General features: G+C 49.2%; 1 protein-coding gene across 3 annotated transcripts in view; it reads left to right on the forward strand.

The window, feature by feature from the left end:
- The window catches only part of LOC105183181 (obscurin), a 148,255-nt gene that overhangs the window by 67,746 nt on the left and 57,732 nt on the right, over positions 1 to 22,777 (forward strand). For 2 of the 3 annotated variants that reach the window (XM_019841400.2, XM_025297745.1), the window contains exon 2: positions 8,096 to 8,175. The exons of the other annotated variant lie outside the window; for it this stretch is intronic. The gene's annotated coding sequence lies outside the window, so the exon portion shown is untranslated. The remainder of the gene's footprint in view (positions 1 to 8,095; positions 8,176 to 22,777) is intronic. 3 annotated transcript variants of the gene reach the window in all.

Consider the following 22,777-nt stretch of genomic DNA (forward strand, 5'->3'; position numbering starts at 1 on the left):
TCCGACGATACGGTCGCGAGTGTCGACGCAAACACCGATTCAAGTACTATTGACGAACTTTTTGGCGTTGTTGTCTGTTTTCTAATTCAAAATTTTGCAATCACATCACACGACGCGTCGGCAAATTAGACATATTTTGAGAAAATTCCGCGGCTACAAAAACAGAGAGAGAGAGAGAGAGAGAGAGAGAGAGAGAGAAAGAGAGAGAAGAAGGAAGAACCGCGATGTTATCTATAAATAACGCTTAAAGCGATCTTTGATATTCTTTAAAATATGACATGGTGACGACTCGGTCTATATGCTCGCGAAAGAATAATATGTTGCAGTTTGTCTACTTAACCGAAATAGACTCTGAGAAAGAGTGTAGATGGAGAAATATGGAAAAAGGAGGATGCGGTTGTCGACAGTTCGCTCTAAAGCGAACGAATCCTCTCGTGCCTTTGAGACAATGCGTCTCGCGAATATATTTGCAATGTAAAACCGTCGCCGATTCCAGTCACACATACATGCGCCACATATACACACACATACACTACACTATAGAAGAAGAGAGATCGTCGGAGTCTTGAATTAAATATTTGAATTAAATCTTAGAAGTCGAAAATATGGAAGAAAAGTGAGTGTTTTCAAAGTTTTCATTATTAACGTATTCTATACGAAACGTATTAGCATTCCTCGATATGTGGAATATTTGATCAATAATCGAAACGTCGACTGAACGCAGAATATTCGATATGTTCATAATTTAAAAAAGCAGCGAACGATGAGGCTGAGAACTGTGCCTCAATTGTGTGCTTGAGCGCAATATTGTGCCAATTTAATAATTTTAATAAGTCGAATTTAATTAACATTTATCGAGTTGTCAGTACATTTACGATTATGCTAATATTAATTAAATTGAATATAAAAAAGTATTTGTATGTATGCTATTGAGATGAACACCTGCAGTATTTAAACTGGCTGAAACGGAAAATTAACCCAATGAGAATTAAATTACTTTACTCCAAAAATCTGTGCTACGTATATGCATTACATTTCATTATTGATTTATTTTTCTCGGCAAAAAGATTTTAAGCTTAAAAATATAAGGCACACTCTCTTCCGAGATGAAATTAATAAGAGATAATATATTGCGGAATTATTAAAATATAATTAAATATTTCTAATTTTCGACATTTAATTCGAAATTTATTCACATCGGTATCATGATACTTAATGGATATCATTATTATTTCGGCGCGGAAGCATCTGTCGAGTAACGTTTCTTAAATGTAGCGTCTACGAGGAGCTTAGAATTACTCGCTTTTATTACTTCCGCGAGGGAAAAGTTAAATTTCGCCGAGTGGTGTTACCGAGCAACGTGCAATAAGGAGACGGTCGAGGAAATGCTTCGAACTAGGCAACCATCGGTCCGTTCCTGATCTTTTCGAGCTTACCAATTACTCGGCACTCGTTTTTCTTACTTTCGCCGAACAAGAGATCCTGAAATATAAGGCGCGGAAGCGAATTTATATCCCTTCCGGCACGGCGGCTCGAGTACTCCGAGGAAAATAATTAACCCGCTCTTTCTCCAACCCACCCCCTCCACCTATTCGTCCTTGCTAACTCCCATGTTCGAATCGAGTGCCTCGTTGACAACAGAAATTATGGCTCGCGCGCCGGAAAAGCAGCTTCGTCCTGTTCACGAGAACAGATCCTTGCCTTTCCCGTTGCCGTTCGATACGTCCGATGTCACGTTTAGAGTTTTTGTCTCACGCCGCGCCCAAAAGATTCCGCTCGCTCTGGCACGTTTCTGTCGCGCATTCCAATCGTTCATTATTAGAACGCAATAAATAACGGTCCTACGAGAATAGCCAAGGCGCGCCACGGCACACGGTCGCCCATCGCTATTCGCAGATCCGATCGGAGAGCTTCGCGAATCGAAGACTCCTCCTCCTTCGTTTAGGAACGATTCCACCTCGAGAACCCAATCCGAAGTTGGCCGGCGCCCCAAAAGAGGAGAAACTGACCATTTTCTCTCGCGGGAATAGAAAATTCGTTTTGCGAAGTGACCAGTCCCAGCCATTTTCTTCCAACGTTTCCAATGTAAGAACGCGCGCACACACGATGTAACGCCCAAAACTCCTCGAACGAGAAGTTGTAAAGTATATTTACCAAACGATCTCTCCCCTCACAGTACCGAGAAATCGAATCGCCTCTCTATCTGCCAAGAATAACTTTCGCAAAGATGTGATAAACGTAAGTGTGGGATCTTATAACAATATGTGTACGTAACCGGGAATATGAAATAGCGAACTTTAAAATAAAATTCTGATCTCTTTCTCTTCCTTTCATACGCGCGCGCCCATCGCCTTATACGTTTTCTACACCTTATTCGCGTTTCTACACCATAAGCTTCCATATTGCGGATGTTACGTGAGAAAACTACATAAGAAAATCCTGCACGTTCGCCCGCGTGCATTATTCTATTTATCTGCACGAAAATGCCCCCTCCGTGCGCGCGTTCGCATCACGATAATTAAATGGCCAATGAAATTTCCGCCGAAGTAAAACTCAACAAGGCATATCAGATCGGCGTTTCGAACCGAAAACCCTCGATTTCGGATAACCCGGCACAACCACCATCGATACCTCGTCAACGAAACAGCTGACGTTTCTCTCTCGATTCGCCCTCTGGAAATTGTAGGTGGGTTAAAAGATCAATCATTTGAGACAGTTATGATACGTTCCGCTCAAAAATAGCGATTCTGCGGGGCTTTTTATTTTCATCGCGCGGGGAATATATATTCCCCCTTCCCTCTTCGCGCGCGCGCGCGCGCGCGCTCACGTCGCTACGAAGACAGACTAAAAATGTAGACGTCCCTATAGATTACGTCACCGTTTGCAGTTGTTACGGGCAAGGGCATTTCCTATCTGCACGTATGTAACTTTTCATATCCAGCGCGGCGCGGCGCGGCGCGGCGGCCTGCAAAGCAGATACGCGCGCGAGCGCGCACGAACCCGCAGCCGTGATGTTGTAAGAGCACGTTGTTTTTCCTCACCCCCCCCCCTCTGCCCCGTTCTGTGTCTCCTTTTTTCTCCCCTTTTTCGACGTTTCCCTTTTTTCCCCGACCGTTTCGCGAGATAATGACGATCTATGGTAGGAGAGCCGTTGCCTTCTCGCGGGTCACGACGACGCCGTGGTGTATCAAGGTGCGCGCGCTCGAGCGCGCGATAACACACAGTACATCACGTCAGATCAGAGCGCACGTCGGCGCGTTCCGCATAGGAAGTACACGCTGACTGTTTTATTACTCTCACTATCTAGTGTATTAGCCAACGCCGCGGGAGATTCGACTCATAAATGTTTGATGTCGGAGATTGGATTTTCCAGGAGGCGAGACGGCGATTCTGCTAAAGGGCAAATACGATAGCGGATCTTTCCGTAAAGGAGCAATTATCTCGCGCATCTGAGCGGCACAAAACATGATATTAGCAAGGCGCAAGAAGCAAGGGAGCGATAGCGCGCGCGCGATCGATGAGTTTCATGAGCCGAGTCATTGTGTCGCGTTACGTAGTTGCGGAAAATCCAGCGAGTGTCGACGTCGCCCTTCCGCCAATTACCGATCGGCGCGTTACCGAAAAACTGCAACCGCGTTGGCGAAAATACCGGCGCGACCCTGTTGTATTAAGCGGGAAAGTAGAGCAGCGCAACGGAAGCGTGTCGGATGTCGGGTATTCATAAGCATAGTTGCGTGGCTAATTACAAGCTACTCCTCTCTCTCTGCCTCCGGCTCGCGCCGTCAGTATGAGATTTTAACTGCAGCACAATGAAATGTTCATTACGGGAAAAATCCGCGGGAGAAGAAGGTCGTGCGGTCGAACGACGACGCTGTTTTAACTTTCACGGGGACGTGAAACATCCCCGCAACAGCTGTGTTGCGGTAAATTTACAATAACGCGATAAATAACGCCTATTTTTTCCCCTCGCGAAACGACCTTTCTTATCGCGCGATAATCTCTTAGATTCCCCGTCGCGTGCTCGCGTTATTTATATGCCCACCTACGTGAATGCACTGCCTAACGCAGCGGCGGCGAATCGATGCACGTGTCTGTTTCGCAAGCGCGCTAATAGTTTGCAGAGAACGCGGCTAACGGAGAAATATAGCGGAACTTGGCGATGGAATTAGATTAATTGTGATTTACACCGCCTGTGTACCGCGCGCCAGACCGATCATCGACGTCAAAAGTCACGACGAGGTTGGCAATGGTAGTCCGATATGGCTTTGAAATAATTCGCCGGATGAATGCGAGTACGAGTGCGATTTCCGTCGGAGTCTCGCTTCTAGCTCTCTTTCTCTCCGCTTCGGCGCTTCGGAACTGCGTTTTGCCGATACGAAACGCTCAAACAGGACTCACGAATCCTTGATATTTTTCACCCCGTAATCGTTTATCGGAGCTAAATGTCATTACAACGGACACGCACAGGCGTGCGCGCACACCCTCCGACAATATGATTGATAATTACGTGAACGAGCGGAGGTTGCGAAACGACGCAAACTTTTATCGCGAACGCCGTTCTCCCTTTGCCCCTTTGCCGTACTCCTCATCCCTAATGCAATTCCCTCGTTATCCCGTGGGTCTCTCTCTCGCGTTCCGTTCAATTCCAACGGGTTTTTTCAAATCTCCGCTAAAGACATCGACTGAGCTGGGATTGCGGCACGGATGTGGAAAAACAAATCGTGTTACGCTGATTATCTGCGTCGAGTTCCCTGGAAGCCAGAGGGAATATATCGAACGCCAATGCAACGGCGGTGGTCGAGGATACGACGATATGTGATATCGGGCGATATGCGGTGATGTGTACGCGCGGTAAAGAGAAAACGTCGACAAAAAGTCGCGGGTGCCACGGGGGGAGAGAGAGAGAGAGAGAGAGAGATGGGGAAAGAAATTAGCCTCGTCGAAAACGGCTGGGCGCCACGAGATCGCTGTTGGAAGTCGATTCGCGAGATAACGTCGGGAAATAACGAAGACGCGTTTGATCTGCTCGCGATACGTATATATTGGCAAAAAAATGAAAAACTTCACATCTCGCAAACCTCGATCACGTCTCATCCTTTCCTTATTCTCTTTTTTTCCCTCGTCTCTCTTTACCCACGGAAATATATCTGTCGCGAGTCATCCGTCCGTGAAATTCGCTTATACAGTTCGATACGAGCAAGATTTTTCAATCATTCTTAAAGACGCCTCTCGCCCGAAGTTTCCAAGTTGGCGCGTCAATTTTACTCGAGTCGCGGGAAATGTTCCGCTATTCTATTTTGGATGATAGGTCGCTAAGCCTTCTTTCCACTAACTTCGCCGCTTCCTGAGATGTTGAATCGCTTACAGATCAGTGGACTCAACGCACTCCTTTTCATCCCTTCTGGAACAGAAATTTTCAATCGCTCGATATTGCGAGTCGCTCGCCGAATCGTCGTCGTCGTCGTCGTCGTCGTCGTCGTCGTCGTCGCCGTCGTCATCTTAGTCGTCGCACCGTAGACTCGAGACACTGAATTTACGGCAACATTTTCTCAACGCAATTTATTACGTTTTATTCCGTAATTCCCGCGCGATTTTCAAGCGCGTCTACTGTTCGAGTTCAACATGGTCTCGTCGATAACGCGTCTCGACGTGCAAATGAAAACACGACGACGAGAGAAGTCCCCAGTGTTTCCTCTGTTTCCGTGTGCTCGCGGTAACTCTCTGTGCGCTTTTTAATAAGATCTAATTGCGAGGAACCCTCGCGCGTTTCCCGCCGATTATACATCCAACTAACTCGCAGCAAACATGACGAGTGTGCCCGATATATTGTATTATCCGCAAAATCCGCGAAATCGCGGTCAGCAAGTCTGTCTGGTGAGAGAGGAAGGATACGCCGCGCGACATAAGCTCGCAGGAACCGATATGCGGAATCTATTTCCGAGTCACCGCACCGAAGATTATATGGCCGGTAAGCAGGACGGCTGCCGACTCCGAAAAACTGTCGTCAAAGCGAACCTCCGCGGTATCAAGGTCTCCTTTGATCGGCGGACTGAGCGTTCGCGAATCGATTCATCCCCCTTGGTCTTCGCCCATCTTCGCCCGGCTTTATTTTTGCACATTTTTCTATTTACGCTATCGCTTGCTTTGTACTGGACAAAACAACACGGCGCGATAGAAGGAGCGCACGGAGGAACTCACCTGTTTTTCGCGACGCGCGCACGAGCGCGCGCGTTGGCGCGCGGATGTTCCTCTATCTCAATTCCCGTTTTGCTCTGTACTGGCGAGAACTAAAATCACTTTTTCTTTCTCTCTCTTTCTCCCCCCCCTCTCTCTCTCTCTCTCTTCAGGCAGCGCACTAGCTCGCGCACGTGCGCGTCAACGATGACGGGTAAAGAGGATTAAAAATGACATTTTACAGATACGTCAGAATTTTTATCGCGCACATTTTATGTAGCCCCGCGAGCGTAAAATTCAATGAAGATAACGAGAGTTATATGATGTGGCGCTCTCTATTGACGTAAAAATTAATACTCCCACCATTATCGTTTTATTTATGCGAAGGCAGAAACGCGAAAGCAGAAACGCGAAAGCAGAAATCGGGAACAACGGACGCTGGCTAAAAGATTACTTGAACGAAGAATCTCGCGGCTGGAGAGTGTATTCCGTTATTCGAAGCTTCGATTAATTGTGTCGTCCATGCGAGTGACGAAATCAAAACCTCCTTTAAATTACAAATTTAACAAATTTAACAAAACACGATGGGAGTGTTACAATAAACTTCCTGATATCTCTGCGAAGCGCGGCAATTGAGATATTGCGTGACAATCGATAGAACGAATCCAACGCAAAATACAACAATATGTGCGCGCGCTCTCTCTCTCTCTCTCTCTCTCTCTCTCTCTCGCTCTCGCTCTGAAATAATACTGACGTGTGTGAATTCGTGACAATGAAACTAATGATGATTACGATACACGGGCGACCCGTCGTCTCTCACTCTCAGCGACCGTTCGCGTAACACGTCGCCACAAGAGTGCTGAGACTACTCAACCCTCGCGCAAACTCCACCCCCTGCCCCTCTCTCTAAAAGCGGTCCATCGGAGAACCGGAGTAAGTTTACGCTTCTCCGTCAACACGGCAGGTTAGAGTTCACGGAAGCCAGATGGATGCTGCTGAAAACGGTGCTTTCAGCTTAACGCAGTCACTAAGCACAGCGCGCAGCTGTTTTAACGACCCGACCGCCCACTACTACTATATGCGCCAATCTCGCGCTGTTTAAGTCCTCGTTACCAAATATTTTGCTAGCGCTAAAGTGAAACGAGAAGATAATACTCGCGTTGTAATGAAGATGGCTCCGATTAATGATAACCACGAAATTCGCCGCAAGTAAGCGAATCCAATTTTCTGCTTTTCTCATGCTTCTACCCTCCATGGGAAAACGAGCTCTTTCAATGATACTGTTTTCAGGCGAAGTGGAGATAAGGACCACTTGCACGCGCTCATTATATATCTCTCTCTCTCTCTCTCTCTCTCTCTCTCCCCCTCTCTCTCTCTCTCTCTCTCTATAGTATAATTCCACTCCTTTCCTTAAAGTCTAAAGAGAATTTTGGCTCGTTAAGCTGTCTGTAAATACAATATATAATAATTCAACAGCACCCAGACAATTCCGTTCGACGAGAGCCATCACCGCCGCGTCAGGCTTGTCATCCTTCGAGATATTTGGTTTAACGGCAAGATATGTACACGTATCGAACGTCTTGTAGAACCACACCACGGCGCAAAGGGAATATATGAAGACCTCATCTGTCAATTACATTATTTCTCGACAAGATCCTGAAGCTTAGGTCACGAGTGACGTTGATTTATATCGTACCCGAGGAGTAGAGTATATTGTTTCCTCTCCGGCGAATCAAGATTCAACTATAAATAGATTTGCCGTCCGCATAATTTATTTCTCTTCCTCTCGCCCCTCGGAAGAAAGAGAAAGAGAAAGAAACAACAATTTTATACAATTAGATAATATTACTTGATAAATTGCGCTGCGCGTATCTCCTTGCACTCCGAAACTTCGCACGACCAACCTGCAACGTTTTTGCAGATAAATGGAATGAAGCGTTACATTTCACCCCGCGCCATCGAGCGATGTCCCAGGAAGCACCGCACAGCGTACCGCATGCAGTGAGTAAAGCACAAAGTACTCGATTAGCATTCGCTTTTACCCGGGAACGCGACGTAACATTTACGCATGGTGTATTATCTAAATTTTCGGCTCTCGGTCGCTAATGTGCGTATGTGCGAATGCGCGAATGGCCTGGGCGCATACAGATGCGTGTCTACGTGATCGAAATTTCGTACGGGACATTTATGCCCGGTAATCAATGCGAAAGCGACTAATCAGTTACCGGCTCCCCTTCCCGTTCCCCTCCCTGCTCTCCCTCCACGCTCCGCCGAGCCGCCAGCGCCGCGCGAACGCAACGCGCAAATTATCGTTCGGAGTGACGCAAATTGCCGCGGCTGCGGAAGCGCCGAATAAAAATGTGTCGTACGAACGGCGGGATAATAAAGAAGGGCGCGCGACTGTAACTTCGTTACATCGGCAAATCCTATTAAAATTCACGATGCGGAACTAGCACATTATGACTTGCAAATGCGCAAAATACGAGCGCGCGCAGATGGAAATAAATGTATTCGGATGTCGGCGCTTCGCGTTTTTCGCGCGCGTGCGCGCGCGTACTCGCGTCATCCGCGATGCGTAACCGTCCGCGCCGTCGAGTCAAGTCGGACCGAGCGCAAATGGACGATCGTCAATCGCAATTAATCGAAACCGTCCTCACGCCGTAATCAGTCGCGACCGAAGCTGACGCGCGCACGTCGTTATCCAAATTGTTGACTTTATTAACGCATCGTGTACTTACAACGTTAATGTAAACACGCGACGGGGGAACATTCGTGCGTCTACGCGACGTGCACACGTGCGCACGCGCGCGCGCGCGCGTGTGTGTGTGTGTGTACATACGCCTGTACATAAATATTTACAAGCGTGTTCGCAGTCATTCCGTGTTCACGTATCTATACATCGCGATGCTTATTCGCGGGCGACGCTTGATTGATTACACCTGAGCCTGCCGCTAATTATTCAACGTAACATTTCGATTATCGCACGCAACAACGGTTAACTACACCGATGTTTCAGCCGATTCATATCGGTCCACTTAGATTAATGCGCGAGGGGAGCGCGGCAACAACGCGGCGCTACGGGAGGTACTGTGATTAATCGCCGTGTGATAATTGCATTCTTCTTCTGCAATTTTAATATCGTTTAATATCGCTTAATACCACAAGAAACGTATAGAATTACCATCGCCGATAATGCATGCGATAGTGGTCGCAATATCGCGGAACGCCCAGTCATTTCTTTTCCTTCTTTTTATCTCCTTTCCTCATTTCCCCCTCCTCACGCCCCCACCTGGCCAACACCTATATGTCTTTGCTCTTTTTACTTTCGGCAAAATTGTCGCGCGATTAAGGAGTCTGTCTGAAACGACCGTGGAGAGCGATTAAGTTAATTGTGGGCGCTGCTATTAATGCATACGCGTGTATATATAGATATATATGTATGTATGCGCGCGCGTGTGTGTGTGTGTGTGTACGTGTACAAACGTGTTTATATATATTCAATAACGCTGAATACACATACACTGCACGTGTGCACACGCGCGCCATCATCCGCGGCGAGGAGGATCCGTGTGCCGGCACGGCGTCGATAATTTCAACGTTATCACGGTGTATCAATCAGCGCAGAACGAACTACGTAAAATAATCACGATCCGGTAATGCGACTCAATTAGGACGCGGCTCGTCACGTCGCGCCGCATTTTACTGCGTCGTCCGCTTACACGGAAGCGCGTGACAACGCGCGGTCCACGCGGCTGTCTGGACTGTAACAATCGATCCGTATGTACAACCGCGAGCCGCTTGTTATTAACTTAATATTAAGTTGAAAACGGCCCGCGATTTACCGCGCCGCGCCGCTATTAACCGCGACTAATCGCAGGCCGGGCGCGATTCGCGGCGCGAATCGAAAATTCCTCCTGCAATCGACCGCGACGATTATCCGACCATTACCTTAATTGCAGGCGCCCGCTAATGCGCGTAGCCACGCGCGTATAGTTATTCGAATGACCAACGTTTCGCGCCGCACCGGGTCGCACGGATACTGTATCCGGTATCGGTCTTGCGCATCGGCCGGTTGTACGGGGCTTGCCGTTCCCCGTGGGAGACGTAGCTCTCTCACGAGTGTCATGTCGAATTGCCTCGGCCCAAGCGAGCTAAACGAGCAGAGGTCCGAGTAGCGACGGAACGTCTCTCCTCCCCTCCTCCCTTTTCTCTCTCTCTCTCTCTCTGTCTCCCTTTATACGAATGCGATTGCGTGGAGGAAAGGGGACGGGAGTCTTGTATGTAATCCGCAAATAGGATTCGTACAGCAGCCCGGCCCCAAATCCCGAGCGCTCAAAATGCGAGCTGCGTAAGCGGGATGATACTCGCTCATCCTAAACCCGGTCGAGGATTCCGATGACATAAGAGAGGCATGTTCGATCCGTACCTCGTGGTGCGAGCACACGCTCGACGACGAAGCTCGCGTCTAAGCCGGTTAAGAGCGCACCGCGACGCAAATGTCTTTCGCTGATACGAGCGCGGCTACCCGCGTTGATATTTAAATCTAGGAATGGAGATAGCTGACCTCGAGACAACGTCGTGGGACTAGACACCGAAACGTTCGCTTATTTATTCATTTATTCATTCGCTGTTATGTGCGATACGTCTAGCGCGTTTCCCGAGCAGGGTGTTAAAGGGTGAACGCGGAGACAAGTGATTCTCGGGATTATCGTTACGTTGATCTCGACGTCGACGTATTATTCATTCGAGCGACACGCGCGAGCGACGCTCGGGAATCCGGGCAATTTTGCGAAATAAGCTGCAGAAAGCGAGCTGGAAAAAGCGAGCTGTATAGGCGACGGCCTGGCGCGCTCCGACTAATAATAATTGACAGCCGCGCTAGATCAGGATGTGAATCCGCGCCAAGTCGTCTCTCTCGTGTAAACGGTAACCAGGCTCGATCAGAATTTCCAGAAGGGTTATCCGCGAGCATGCCCGACTCGTGGAAAGGCATCTAACGGAATATGGTCGCGGCTTGCGCGTAAATTATGCACTGGGTCGCATACTATGCGTCGCGTTGCCCGTCCATTATCGAGAGAGCGCGCGCGACAACGATCTACACGATGAGATGCCAAGGCGTGCAATAATATCGCTGATAACCGCCGTCATCCCGCCGACACCGAAACCATCTTTCCCCTGTTCCCCCTTTCCCTGCTCAGCTGCGCCGTTATCGACAGCGCGACGTGACGCTCGAGCGTGCTGAGAAAGGACCGCGCCCGAGAAATAAGGATTATTTCGAGCAAACAAAACGGATCAGCCGAGCGGGGTCTCGCCTCGCCTAGGAAGAAAGCGTTTCCGCGAGGTCGCCGGATGATTCGAACGGCGCTCGCGCGGAAATGTAATTCCGAGATCACCTCGGCAACCCGAACAGCGAATCGGGGATGATTTATGACGACCCGCCGCGGTTAATTGATACACCGTACATTTAATCTTAATGGATTACCGGAACAAATACGCGCGCGGTCTGTCAGTTTTCTCGCGTGATTCCGTCAGGAATCAGGTCGTGTCTGCTCGGCTCGCAAAACTTTCCCGGATCCGCAGGATCCAGCGAGGCGCGCGCGCGTAAAAACGTTAATCTTCTACGATTAATTTGTCGTAACGTTCTTCTCGCGACATTTCCGCCGCCGCTATCTCCTCTACATCTCTTTGTACTTCACCTAATTACCTCTTGTCCCACTTTCGCGTTTTTGTTTATCAATCTGGAATCTTTCTTCATGGTACTCTACTCGTATACCTTTTATTTTTTATTATAACCTTTTATTTCAAATTATATAGCAGCTTCCAGCTGCCATTTCTGCTGCTTTTTTATCATCATATCGTTGAAATGTTTAATACAACAAAATTTATAAAAATTATGCCATAAAATTGTACGATGAATACTCGTTGGAGTGATAATTTCAATAGCAACGTCTGCGTGAAGGCAGCGCGCTTGCGAATTCCCCGTAAAAATTGAAGAGAGACGCGACCATCTTTCCTGCCACGTTGATTGCCATTTTGACGATATCATCGAACGATGCCGATTGCCATCGGCGTTTAAAGTAGCCTATTGTGCGCGCGCGCGGCGCAGCCCGCCTCTTATTAAACAATGCCATCAAGGCATGATATAATACCCGCATGTTTTCGAAGCGGCGTCACGCGAACGGCAGAAAGAAACGCGAGCGCGTACGCTGATTAAAATAAGTGCGCTCTCATAGAACTGCGATGACAAAAGAATCGAATCGACGATGGGCGACGGTGAGTGCACGAGTTATCGCAGTACGGTGGATAACGACAAATAACGCCGATCTCGTTAATCCGTGTCATCGTTAACTCTCGCCACAGTGACGTCGTTGTCGTCGTTGTTGTTGTTGTAACAACGCCGTCGCCACCGACGGCGGGAATAGAGAAGAGATAATCGTTAAATTAATAATCGCGCGCGGCCGTATGTCGAGAACACATATGACGCAGGAGACTACAAAGTATTGTTCTCCCTTTCCCTCCCCGCCTTTTTCTCTCTGCCTCCGTGCAACGCGCGCGCACGCGAACAAATTATCCATAAAAGATCCGTACGGAGGACGCGAAGGACGACGCGACTTAAGAGCCCGCATATATTTACACGGGTTTTATGCGGTGAACTATAAATTGGAATTAACCGGAGCAGCATGCAGGCGAGCGAGTTTGGACGCTTTCCAACTGAGCGTCGCATTATTGACGCTGCGGATCGGGTAAAATGCGGGATACGGAAAAGTGCGGTTGCGCGCTGCGTACGGCAACGGCAACGGCGGCGGCGGTGGCGATGGCGCCGGTAATAACGACGACGACGCGCGGGACAAAATCAAAATTGACCGTCAAAGACAAATAGATGAAAAAAAGAGGAAGCCAGAGGAAGAGCGGGAGAGAGAGAGAGAGAGAGAGAGGGAAAGAGGCAAGGAAAGAGGAGAGACGGGCAATGTACGCTACTCTAGCCGGTGTGTCCGCAGGTGCGGCCTAGTGCGGCGCTTAGCTCGAACGCGCGGTATGCCATTACGTCGCGAGTTTATGGCGCCGCCTCGGTGTGTAGCCGCCCGCGCCGTATCCGCGGGTCGTGTTAGAACGACGGAAAAATATAACTCAGTACGTCGTTATAATTAGCCCTCCATTACGCTTAACGTCCATTAACGTCATTAATTTCAGGACGCGCGAGCGGCGCGGCCGGAGCGACAAGGACATGCGCGGGCGACGCGGGACAGTCGAGCGGGGGTCTGTGCGAGCGCGAAATTTTCGTCGATGCTAAATCGAGCGGATCTGGCATTTTGATGTCAATTAATATTCCACGCTCCGTTTTGCGCTAATCGCTCACAGGAAACTCCATTCTAACGAAGCGGAGCGAACTTAGGGCTCCCCTATTAGCCGTGAACGCGTGATGTACGGCTCGGAGGTTTACATTTGTAAGCCTCGGTGGGAAACGGGATTATAATTTCAGCGCAAAGGGTGCGTCGAGTGCCGCACTTTAGAATGTAATCACCATTTAAATCGATCGACAGAGCGATGTATCGGGGAGATGCGACGAGGCGCGCTCGCTCGAGAGGCGACGTCTCGCGCGAACTACATAATTATCCGCGCGAAGGCGACGTATTCATTCTCGTCCTTTGTTTTTTCTTTTTTCTCTTTACTTTTCTTTCCGTGGCGATACTCACACACGGCTATTCGCGTCGCGTGAAACTCTAGCTCCAGCTGCGATAATGACAGGTGAACATAAATATATCGAACACGGCGAGAGTATTATTATACGCGAAACTGATCCTAATTGATGCGATTAATTTCCGAGCAAGATCGTTTAATTTCCGACGGATCTTCGACGAGGGGCGGCGCCGACCTTTCGCTCCCTCCTCCCACCCTGCAACTCGAATTACCGTTCGGCTCGAGTCGTCGTTTGCTAACATTTGCTAACGTTTGCGTCGTATTTCTGCCGTAGCTTGAACATGGTGATACACGGCGGGGTGGAGAGAGAGAGAGGAGGCTGGCAGGGAGGAGGCGGGATGTCATTATACTTCAGATCCATTAACGTTCCAGTTTCGGAAAAGTAGCTCGGCGATCAGCTTCCCGAGAAGTCTGCACACGCGTACAGATTTTTTGCTCGTCCATTATCACCGAGCGCGATTAACCGCTCCCGCATGTTCCTCCCCGCCGACAAAGCCAAGAAGCGGCGGTAAAACAGAGGTTTCGACACGGGAAGGTTACAGGTGCATCGAGGGAGGGAAAGAAAGGGAGGGAGGGGCGGAGAAAAGACGGGCACGATGCGAACGACTCTTTAATTCCTAACGAGTTTTAATATTCGCGAGTCATTTCGCGCGTTTGCACGAAAGTCTCCGGCAGAAATTAGAGCATCGTAGCGCGGCGCTGAATTTACGCGCTGCGACGCGCGATCTCTCTCCTCAATCACAAAAATTTTCGCAAACTGCGCGCACCATATATATATATGTATATATATATTCGCTCCTACGGCGACCGTTGATGAATTCCCGTTTCTGCTACTTTCGGGATGAAATACGCTTTATGGGGAGAGAAGGTGGGCGGGGCTATTTATCCAATTTTATCCGGTTTCCGCGGTGTAAAACGTAAAAATACGTGCAGTCCAGCGTGATTCCCGCTCAGTTCGAGACCCCGTGATTTATCACGCCGCCTAATCGAACAATCACGTCACGTCGTTCGTCGCGATCGGTCAGACGAGAAACCGCTGTACGACGACGATACATGAGCGAGTCGATTCGATCTCTGGCTATCAATCGAATATCATTCTCCGCTCGCGCTCGTCGTGCCGTCCGACGATCGTTTCGTAATTTCATCGGAAAAACCCGCATCGCGCGAAACGTCAGCTAACGAAGCGGCAAATATACCGACTAACGCTTAGTTGCCCCGTCGTACTTTCTATCGACAAGTATCGCGTGATTAACGAGAACGGTTACTTGCAAAACCGTCGCAAAATTTGGGCGACCTGTGACGACCGATCGTCCATAATTTTCGACGGTGCAAAACGCGCTTCTCTCCGATACTCTCGATGATACTTTTAATGATCGCGATTTATTCGGCGGTAAGCGTGTGCGAAAATCACCGGCCGGAACCTAACAGACACGGTCTACCACATATCCTTCTTTGTTCCGACATTTTTATCAACGTCTGGGAGAACTCTTTTCCCGGATGGACGTGCGGAAAACGGTTTTTCGCTCGCCGTGTCAAAAGCTGAAGATTAGCGGCCCGTTTTTATCGACTGACCTCACGCAATTGCCCAAAAACCTCGTCACTCGTGTTCGCTGCAGCGGGAACAGGAATTGCTTTCGCCGCATGTGCTCGGCGTTTGTTTCGCGTTATTTCGTTGTGAGCTCGCGCGCTTTATTTATTTTTGCTTAATTTCACAGTTTATTTCTCGAAATGGAGTATTTTTACGTTATCCGAGCAGCAAACGAATCGTGTCAGGGATCGCGGCGAATCGCGGGCGAAGAAGGGAGAAAAAACGAAGGAAGGTTTCATTCGCGTTCCTTTTAAATAGAATCCCTTCGGGAGTAACGAACGCTATCCGAAACCGTTATCTGAACGTTATCCAAGAATGCTGACATATTTGGCAACGAAATCCAATCCGCTGACCGAATTTTCCACTCACGGATTTCCGGGACGAATATCACAATGTTTACGGTGCTGTTGCCAAATAGCGAAAAATCTTGTCCATCGATCGGATGGACAACCTCGTACGATATTCCGCGCGCGCGCGCTGAGAGAGAAACCGATGGACGAATTAATGGGCGAGAGTACGATTTCCGCATTCGAGCGAGTGCTCGCGATCGCGAGACGTGAGACTGCGACAACAACCGTTTCGCTCGTAAATCGCGCGCAAAAGTGTATCGTGCCGGTCGAATAATCTTTCGCTCATTTCTCGCCCTCGCGCGACGAAAGCGCCGAAAATCGTCGCGTGCCAAATGCGCTTTCACAAATACGCTCACCACGCCGTCCCAGCTGCCGTCGTTGCAGCCGTCGCGCTTCCGAGACATCCATCCCGCTCGCGAATCCGAATCTCTCAAGCGCGCGACATTTAGTCACGCCGCCAAGTAACGAGAATGTAATTTTCTAGGACGCATACTATTATGCGCGAGTGCACGTCGCCCGATTTCCGCGCCGTTTTTCCTATCTTTTATTCGGCCGCAACGGTGCCAGCCGGCTCTCTCTCTCTCTCTCTCTCGTCGAGCATTCATCTCCTCTCTCCCCTTCGCTCTCTCGCGGCCCCAAACCGTAACGCTCCTTTTCTCCGTCGCGCCCTCTTCTCGACTGCTTCCGCTCGGCTATATTCCATTTCGTATTCGCGCAAATCGCGACAACACGAGGATATTTCGTGTCGCCTGCTGATAACATCTTTTTCTCTCTCTCTCTCTCTTTCGCGCGCGCGCGCGCACACACGGAATGCAGGTGTTGTTGTCTTCATTCCCGAGGATCGCCGGCTTATTTGGCTCAAAGGAAACTACAGGCCGTCACGCAAAGTAACGTGAACGAGTGTGTTTCTCAATGTCGAGTTTCCTGTGATACTCGATTCGACGACGCCGGTTATTCGAGAACTTCAAGTGCGTTATCGGAGAGCGCGCTCGCATCGAACAGTCCTCCTTCGTAGCTCAAGACGACGCTACATAGATTCGACGTCTCGGTTTCTCGAAGGAAGGATGAAAGGAAAAAAGAAATAACAGTGTTTCGCTCATCAGCTCCATCTCGATTCTCCGTCTATATCGCACACTTTCGCGGCGTAGAATCTCGCTAGATGCTGCGCTGTCGCGTTCCTCTCGCGCGCGAAGGAATCGCGGAGTCTGCAGGACGTGAGGGAAATCCGACTGCTTATATGATAACGCGAACGCAACGGAACTTTTTGCGCCAGCTCTCGTTTGCCGCAACGCAACGCTCACGAGAGATTAATACACAACTGTGCGATGTATTCAAGAATGAATTACACGATAGATAGGAATCGTCTGTAGAACAATGCCGGCTGCGCTGGATGCAATTTATCACGGTGCGCGATAGCGCGGAGAGCAAGTACGTTTGCTTCTGCTAATCCAACAGTGCGCGCGCGCGCGTACACACACACACACACACACGCACAGGCATAAAGCGCACCTCGTCCCCTCACCCGCCGCCAAAGCCATCATCTATCGAAAATTTGTGTATCGTCGTTGTCGCCAGGCATCGATATGTCCGGTCGATCTCCCTGCTGATAATGATGATTTACTAGCCGCGCGTCTCTCATCGAGACTCCGCTTATTTCCGCTCGCAAAGTTTCCACGCGACGACTGCGGCGACAGGAACGACCACGACGACGACAATGACGACGACGAGGACGGCGATATATCATTAACGTATCGTTCGACGTAACGTTACTCGACGTTACGAGTGCTCGCGAGAGCTTGATATCCCGAAGCGCGGAAGGATGGATCGCGGTGATTAAACGGATAGATAGGATTGTTCTCGCAACAGACTACACAACGTCTCCATCGGTCGCAATTTGTCATCGCGATGTTGCGGAAGTGCGAGTTCGCTCGCTCTCGATGCGCGAACAATGGAAAATCACAAACTGAATCTTCTCTCATAATGTTGTCCAGGTCCGGATCTATTCTCGACCGCGGTGTGATCCAGCGGTCTGTGAATCTGCGCTCTCGGCTGACGTGGATCGCCCCCGACTCGGCCGGGTCGAGCGGAATTTATAATATCGCGCGAAAATGCAAGACCAGGAGTTGCCCGACACGGGATACCTCTCGGTTCGCGGAGAGCCGTCGACGATCTGCACGCGATCGGCCGATCATGCAGCCGCGTGGAAACGTGCCTTCTACCGAGGCGGTCGCAGACGCGCCGACAAATTGATGCAAATTAATCGTCCAAACGACACACAAACTCGACCCCGACTTGACACGGCGACTTGAACGCGCGATAAACAGAGCGATACGAACTTGCGCCGTGTATTTTGATATACATCATCCATATTAAGTGGGTGACACCTAACTGCCGTAGACGTACAAACTAGCAGTTCGTTAGCACGGTTCTCAAGGTGTCTCGCGGACCCCGACGGTATCTCTATCTTTCAGTTGTTCTGCCCGTCTCTCCGTCTCGGCTCTCCCCGGACAGGCGCGGGATATCTTCTCGCGAGTGCGCGAGAGAGAGAGAGAGAGAGAGAGAGAGAGAGAGAGAGAGAGAAGGGAAGAGAGAACGAGCGAGCGCGTATCCATCGTACTCGAGTTTGTATGTCCCCGAGAGTTTCGCGATTTAATATTCCAGCTTGTCGCCTTGATATTCAGTGGACAGATATTAGCATGTAGAGCAGCGCGATGAACTAAGTTTCGCGATGGATTCGCTTCTGCCCGGCATTGTGCGAACGCCGAACTCCACTCGGAAAACCGTGGCCGGAATTTCCGCACTTTTCCTTCCCCTCCCCTCTCCGCTGCCGCCGCCGCCGTCGCACGTTGCTCTTTTCCTCGGTCTACCGGCGACGAGCGATTTCCGAGAGTCGCGTCTTGAGGAAGGGAAGCGAAAGAAGAAGGAGAAAAAGGGCATAACGCGATGCGGCCACGCGTCGTAAATTCTGCGATATCGTCACGTGCATCGCGGCAATGCAATACCTCTAATGCTTCGCTTCTCCGACCGCGTGAGAGAATGTTACTTTGTGCTTAGTAGATGCTATCGACGCTTTTAATTATTATTATTACAGACGTAAATTGTGCAACTATCGGTCGCCGAGAGAATAGCGCATATATACTCGTAATTATTGTGCTTGCGCACTAGCAAAGTCAGTTTAAAAAATCGCAACACGTATCGCTGCCACGTATAACGTCGATGTTCGAGCGCCGAATCCACCTGATGCAATGCCCTGCTCTCGCGAGGTACGATCGCTTCGAAAGACCCTTGCCGACAAAAAGAAGAAAGAAGGTACGATGATAAAACGCCGCCGCCGCGACGTTTCATCGTCGTAAGAAAATGTCCGCGAAAGAGGATCGTTGGCCGCACACACCTCGCGGTGCGGATACTTCATTTTCAGTATACCGATAAAGTTTCATTGCCCGTAAAAGTCATCGGCACGCTCTCGTCAAAGCAAACCGTCAATTCTATCCGACAATTTCCGCCGCGATCGCGGCAAGGTGAGATCTCTTTCATGACAGCTCCTGTCGCCGTTCGATTGTCGCATTTCCGATTGCATCATTGCCCGACGGACTAATTGATTGCCCCTCCGCCGCTCTCTCCCTCTCCCTCTCTCTCGTCGATTCACTCTTTTGCGCTGTCGGACATAGCTTTTATAAATACATTCGCGCCGGTCTGTTATCGCCGAGCCATAAGTAAATCTAGCCCGCGCGAATCGAATTCTAATTTCGCAACTAGAGCGTTAGATACACACACGTACGCCATTTCTCGCGCACAGATGCGCACACAATGTCGTTTCTGCGAGACAAGACCATCCTGCATCCGAAGTATTGGCAACGTCACTTTTATATCCGTATTTCCATGTGTATATAATATCGCAAAATTGTCACGTACAAGAAAGAAACGACTCTAATAAATTACCGTTCGTCAATCGCTGACAGACACGTTTTGCGTTGTGCTCGCGCCTTGGCTCGCTTTTCCGTATTTTACGGAAAAGCTTTGTTCCGACTCATGCAGAGAGCATGCGCACGCAATCAATTAGAAATAACTCTTCTTTCGCGTGAATTTCTTTACTCCACTCGACGAGCTAACTGCCTATTGCTCTCTTCGCTATGCCTGTTCCTTCCGCTTTTTCGCATTCAACTGAGAGCGCGTTAAATCCGATGACTCGTAAATTTTGATTCAGTAGCAATTACGAACCGACCGATACGACTCACCGCGCCCCCAGTCCATTCCCAGTGAGCCGATAAAAGATTTCCGTTCGACAGAAATATGCAGTCTCATCAAAGTGGGCCATCAACTTCGCATCTCCGATGCAAAATGGACGCGTGATAAACTCTGCTCGCGCTATAATTTTTCCAGGATAATTCCAGGACGAAACGTGATTTACCCGTCGATGTTTTACGCCGACTTAACAGTCAGTTTTTACTCTACGATCGCTCGGTAATACGCTATATTCCATTCGACGGAATAAATCGATACATTGTATTCTGTCGACTGCTAAACGTACCAACGCGCTGCCTTGCAATGACTGGAGCGGCGGTCTCTTCCTCGGGGAATTTAATTCAATCGATTTTGAAATTTTATTCCTCCTAGCGAAACAATCGCCTATTCTCGGCGCCTATTCCTCGAATTGTCTCAATTAATTACTTGTATCGCACGGAGTCTCTTGCGCCTTTTTTACGTTACGCAAAATTTTACAATCATGACTTCCCGCGTATGATGAAAGTCGTAAGAGTATTCGCAAATATTTGTAAAATTATCGCTGCTCTTCAGGAACACAACTCTTCGCGAGAAAATGCAATCTACACGGGGCAGAGTACACGGAAATAGTGAGAGATTTTTCATGTCCCGTTGGTCTTCCGTATTCCCGTAAACGCGAATCGCTTTAAAATCGCAATCGGCAGTCGGAGAGTTGCGCGACGGTATCGGAACTGGCGCATTTCTTTTTTTTTTGTGCGTGAAAAATGCAGAGATACGAGATATCGCAATCGGCACGGTAGATAGTCGAATTAACACGCTATGGGATAAACGGCAATTTATGAGGCGGCGCATTCCGCCAGAGATCTCGACGGTAAAATTTTATCTACGGGCAATAAAAGTCGACCTGTGCGGGCAGCGACGCTGCTCGATACTTTGTCGTCACCGATGAACCGACAAAAGCTTCGACCCCGCTCGCGAGTCTTTGAAAGAGTAGATGCACTCACTTATCTATCGCTAGGGTGGCCGAAAATTTCACTCGCGCCGCTTCTCTTATTTTCCCCTTTTCTTTTTCGTTAACGCGAGCGTCGTCGTTTATCGCATTCGCCAAACGATGGCGCGTCGCGAGATTTTCACAGCTGCGGCGCAATTCACACTCGTTAAATTTTGACATTGCTCGCGCTCCTTCTCCCATCAGAATATATATACATACTTATCAATATCGAGTCACTCGTTTAATCATGTGCATACGAGCTCGAGCTCGTAAACAGTAAAGGGTGATAGAGAAGCCGTTGGGAGCCTTAAATCTATTTTACAAGATCCGCACTTTGCGCGACAAATTCAGAACAAAATGTTGTCAGTGAAAAAAAAAATGTTGAAAAAGATGAAGAATCAGCGCCACATTTAAATTAAGGCATTCAGTCAAGTTGCAGGTATTCAATCTCTTTGCGAAGCGACGCTTTGTCGCGCGCAAGAGTACTTTATGATGAAAAAGCTAGGCTCTTCATAAAGTGCTTAAATTTGTCGAGAGACCTCGTAAAGGTAAACACAAATGTGTACGTGCGTTTACAAGTTTTCAAACATTTGCCGGACGCATAAAAGTACAAGTAGAATCCGTTCCCGAGTCCCGTCGTGAATCATAGATGGCCCAAAGTGGACTCGGGCCGTTGACCAAAGCCGCACCCGTCGCCCTTCGTCGAACGTGAAATAAATTCCGGCCGGAGGATCGGCTATTTTCCGCGGACGTAGCTGTTATAACTAACGGCATGTGTGTGCCCGATTCGCAACACGCAGCTGTCGCCGTGGCCACATTCTAATGGGATTATTACGGCTACGAACGGCTGCTTGCTACTACCCCCTAGCCGCTCTGGACATTCTCTTCCTCCCGGGCCTCCTCGCCTCCTTCGCGCCCCCGTCACTTTTCGTTCTTTGCTACACCCTTTACATGCTAATGTCCCGTTGCTGAATATCATACGGCCGGGCTCTGAATATGAAATAGTTTGAAATTGGAAAGGGAACGTTGTGCCGCTCCGGCCTGGTCTGTCATGCCTTTTTCCCTCTCGGACAATGTCGCGCCGACGACGGAGTTACGGTAACGCGGTGACGAACAACGATGCCCTTCTTCTTTCCGCCGTATATCCTGACTGAACGAAAAAGACGGGGCTGAGAGTGAGAGAGAGAGAGAGAGAGAGAGAGCGAGGCAAAGTCGTGAAGTTTCGTCCGTATTGCGGCTGATTAGCGCGGTTGATTGTCATGCTATCAGTCGGCATTTTGAATACTTTTGAAAAGTTCCACGACAACGGGGATGGAGGAAAAAAGAGAGAGAGAGAGAGAGAGAGAGGCAAAGATGCCACGGCTCAACGTCGTTCCCGGACATCGCGTCGCATCGTGTACTCGCGAGCGAAGTAATAATTAAATTACATTTAATTGCGCGGGATATTAATTACTCTCGAGCGCACCCGCGCGCTTCGTCGGCGGCTCGCGCGACAGTAATTTCCTGCGAGCGTACTTGGCGCGCGGTATACTCGGAACGTGTAATTTAATTTCCCGGCCGTAACTAATACAGGGTATACAGCGGTATCGAAATAGTCGGACGGCGCGCGCGCGTGCGATTGGCGGCGTGCCGATAATTAAATGAAAATTTTGCTTTGCGATCGCATTGTTTTTCGGACGTCATATGGGATTACGCGACGTCACGAGCACTCGCTTGAGCGCGAATAAATTACAACCGAACAGCCGAACGCTCATC

Source organism: Harpegnathos saltator, unplaced genomic scaffold, assembly GCF_003227715.2.
Source record: "Harpegnathos saltator strain DR-91 unplaced genomic scaffold, Hsal_v8.6 scaffold184, whole genome shotgun sequence".
Classification (NCBI taxonomy): Eukaryota; Metazoa; Arthropoda; class Insecta; order Hymenoptera; family Formicidae; genus Harpegnathos; species Harpegnathos saltator.